The sequence below is a fragment of the Neoarius graeffei genome, chromosome 22 (genome assembly GCF_027579695.1).
Source record: "Neoarius graeffei isolate fNeoGra1 chromosome 22, fNeoGra1.pri, whole genome shotgun sequence".
In the NCBI taxonomy this organism is placed as follows: domain Eukaryota; kingdom Metazoa; phylum Chordata; class Actinopteri; order Siluriformes; family Ariidae; genus Neoarius; species Neoarius graeffei.
Window position 1 is genome coordinate 36,140,161 of NC_083590.1, and position 4,544 is coordinate 36,144,704.

Here is a 4,544-nt window from a genome sequence, read left to right on the forward strand (position 1 = left end):
GGGAAAGTCCACCACATCATGCATGACGTAGTATCTTGTATTGCGTCATGGTGAAGCAGGAAAAAATAGCTGAGAATTTAAGGCCACGTGGAGATAAATTCATGAATTGTTCTGTTTAAAAAACAAATAAAATTGGAAGTCTGTGATTTGAAGTCAGTAGCTTTCAGTCCACTAAACAAAAATAAGTAGGTGTTGGAGGAAATTCTTTTTATGACCTACGCTTGAAAAATCTGAAAGGCAGTCTAGCTTTAATCTACTAATTATAATTATAACTTTACAATGCATTTCATATGTATGAAAATATACATGTCCCTTCAGCCTATTTATGAGCTGTTTATACTCACAAAGAAAACCAATGTGATTTCCTTCACACAGAGAAGCAGTTAATAATACAACCCCGATTCCAAAAAAGTTGGGACAAAGTACAAATTGTAAATAAAAACGGAATGCAATGATGTGGAAGTTTCAAAATTCCATATTTTATTCAGAATAGAACATAGATGACATATCAAATGTTTAAACTGAGAAAATGTATCATTTAAAGAGAAAAATTAGGTGATTTTAAATTTCATGACAACAACACATCTCAAAAAAGTTGGGACAAGGCCATGTTTCCCACTGTGAGACATCCCCTTTTCTCTTTACAACAGTCTGTAAACGTCTGGGGACTGAGGAGACAAGTTGCTCAAGTTTAGGGATAGGAATGTTAACCCATTCTTGTCTAATGTAGGATTCTAGTTGCTCAACTGTCTTAGGTCTTTTTTGTCGTATCTTCCGTTTTATGATGCACCAAATGTTTTCTATGGGTGAAAGATCTGGACTGCAGGCTGGCCAGTTCAGTACCCGGACCCTTCTTCTACGCAGCCATGATGCTGTAATTGATGCAGTATGTGGTTTGGCATTGTCATGTTGGAAAATGCAAGGTCTTCCCTGAAAGAGACGTCGTCTGGATGGGAGCATATGTTGCTCTAGAACCTGGATATACCTTTCAGCATTGATGGTGTCTTTCCAGATGTGTAAGCTGCCCATGCCACACGCACTAATGCAACCCCATACCATCAGAGATGCAGGCTTCTGAACTGAGCGCTGATAATAACTTGGGTCGTCCTTCTCCTCTTTAGTCCGAATGACGCGGCGTCCCTGATTTCCATAAAGAACTTCACATTTTGATTCGTCTGACCACAGAACAGTTTTCCACTTTGCCACAGTCCATTTTAAATGAGCCTTGGCCCAGAGAAGACGTCTGCGCTTCTGGATCATTTTTAGATACGGCTTCTTCTTTGAACTATAGAGTTTTAGCTGGCAACGGCGGATGGCACGGTGAATTGTGTTCACAGATAATGTTCTCTGGAAATATTCCTGAGCCCATTTTGTGATTTCCAATACAGAAGCATGCCTGTATGTGATGCAGTGCCGTCTAAGGGCCTGAAGATCACGGGCACCCAGTATAGTTTTCTGGCCTTGACCCTTACGCACAGAGATTCTTCCAGATTCTCTGAATCTTTTGATGATATTATGCACTGTAGATGATATGTTCAAATTCTTTGCAGTTTTACACTGTCGAACTCCTTTCTGATATTGCTCCACTATTTGTCGGCGCAGAATTAGGGGGATTGGTGATCCTCTTCCCATCTTTACTTCTGAGAGCCGCTGCCACTCCAAGATGCTCTTTTTATACCCAGTCATGTTAATGACCTATTGCCAATTGACCTAATGAGTTGCAATTTGGTCCTCCAGCTGTTCCTTTTTTGTACCTTTAACTTTTCCAGCCTCTTATTGCCCCTGTCCCAACTTTTTTGAGATGTGTTGCTGTCATGAAATTTCAAATGAGCCAATATTTGGCATGAAATTTCAAAATGTCTCACTTTCGATATTTGATATGTTGTCTATGTTCTATTGTGAATACAATATCAGTTTTTGAGATTTGTAAATTATTGCATTCCATTTTTATTTACAATTTGTACTTTGTCCCAACTTTTTTGGAATTGGGGTTGTAATAATAATAATAATAATAATAATAATAATAATAATAATAACTCATTTGTAGCAGTAAAAAGTCAAAAGAAATCTTACCATATCATACATTTCTGTCAAAAATTAATAATACACATACACTCACCAGCCACTTTAATAGGAACTTGTTCTTGATTGTAAGATTCCTGTTCTTGGCTGCAGGACTGGAACCCAGTGTGCTCTTCTGTTTGCTGTTGCATGCTGAGATGTTTTTCTGCTCACCACGGTTGTAAAGAGTTGCTATGAGTTACTATATCCTTCCTGGCAGCTCGAACCAATCTGGCCGTTTTCCTCTGAGCTCTTCCTCTTATCCACAAGGCGTTTCTTTCCACCCACAGAACTGTCGCTCACTCAGTCACTGTTTTTTGTTTTTCGTACCGTTCTGTCTGTGTAAACTCTAGAGACTGTTGTGTGTGAAAACCCCAGGAGAAGATCAGCACTTTCTGAAATACTCAAACCCAGGATATCAAATCTGGCTCAAACCAGCACCCACGCCACAGTGAAAGAAAGTCACACTTTGAGATCACAATTTTTCCCGTTCTGATGTTTGAACATTGTGAACATTAATAAACTGAAGGCCTTGATTTGGATCTGCGTGATTTGATCCATTGCGCTGCTGCCAAGGGATTGGCTGATTACAGAACTGCATCAAACAGCAGGTGGATGGGTGTTCCTAATAAAGTGGCCATAATTAAAGGAATATCTGGTCAAGTGACCAGCTTTGGAAGTTGTAAATATCTGAGACGTCAGATATTTCATTCGTTTCAAGGTCATTCAAGGCAATTATTGGGAACAGAATCCAGTGCTTTATGATTTGTGATTTATTTCTCTACTTTGATGCAGTCACCGTCCCTTAGACTGATTCCCATTTCATAACTTGCAAATCACACTCTCGGGTTTACTCCTTGAATATGCATGTCTGATCTTCTTGATAGCCTTGTAACCTTTTTCACCAGTCCCATTTATGAACTATTCGGTCATTAGATACAGTAAATCTGGTTTTATCTGGTAGTTAAAATGGCACAGGCTTTACCATTGTATAACACTTGGCACCTCTTGCTAGACCCAGTGCATAAAATAGAAATGACTGAAAATGAATTGTTAGCAATGAATGCCAAATCAATGAATAATTTAAATAAATAAAGGTATAAATGATGTGATGATGTGTTTGTACTACCACCAGGAGGCAGTAAGGTTCAATAAAGAAATCCTGTCTTATTTGTTAGAAAATATTTGTTTGAGGTGGTTCTATACCAGAAAAAATTAATAAGTGGACATATTAAAAAAGATCTTAAAAAGATAATACTATTTAAAAAAATATTGTAGAAAATTACCATTTCTTATTTCCTTCTGGGCGGCACGGTGGTGTAGTGGTTAGCGCTGTCGCCTCACAGCAAGAAGGTCTGGGTTCGAGCCCCGTGGCCGGCGAGAGCCTTTCTGTGCGGAGTTTGCATGTTCTCCCCGTGTCCGTGTGGGTTTCCTCCGGGTGCTCCGGTTTCCCCCACAGTCCAAAGACATGCAGGTTAGGTTAACTGGTGACTCTAAATTGACCGTAGGTGTGAACGTGAGTGTGAATGGTTGTCTGTGTCTATGTGTCGGCCCTGTGATGACCTGGCGACTTGTCCAGGGTGTACCCCGCCTTTCGCCCGTAGTCAGCTGGGATAGGCTCCAGCTTGCCTGCGACCCTGTAGAACAGGATAAAGCGGCTAGAGATAATGAGATGAGATGATTTCCTTCTGATTCTGGGATCTGTAGTGACACGAGTGTTTGTTGCTCCGAAGCATTTGATCTTTGCTTGTGATGAGATGATGTACCGGACCAGTGTTATAAAGAGATAAGGAAATCTTTATAGAGTTAATATACTGCTAATATAAGAATATAAATGGCGGCACGGTGGTGTAGTGGTTAGCGCTGTCGCCTCACAGCAAGAAGGTTCTGGGTTCGAGCCCAGTGGCCGGCGAGGGCCTTTCTGTGTGGAGTTTGCATGTTCTCCCCGTGTCCGCGTGGGTTTCCTCCGGGTGCTCCGGTTTCCCCCACAGTCCAAAGACATGCAGGTTAGGCTAATTGGTGACTCTAAATTGACTGTAGGTGTGAATGAGAGTGTGAATGGTTGTTTTTCTCTATGTGTCAGCCCTGTGATGATCTGGTGACTTGTCCAGGGTGTACCCCGCCTCTCACTCATAGTCAGCTGGGATAGGCTCCAGCTTGCCCTGCACAGGATAAGCCATTACAGATAATGGATGGATGGATAAGAATATACTGGTATTTCTTGATGCAGTGCCTCGATGTTGAAACAGCTATTGTAGCTGTCCTTTAAAAAAAAAAAAACAAGCACACTTGTAGAAAAACAAAATCAGATAATACATTGTTTTGTTCAGTGGTATTCTCTTCGCAAGTCTGTTTCTAGGTGCTTCTTGAAATAAATCATTTACATTTACAGGATTTGTTGGACGCCGTCTGACTTACAGAAGTCCCTTGTAGTCTTGATCAGGGACTCATTCTAACATCGAGGTGAAACCCTGCTTCGGAGG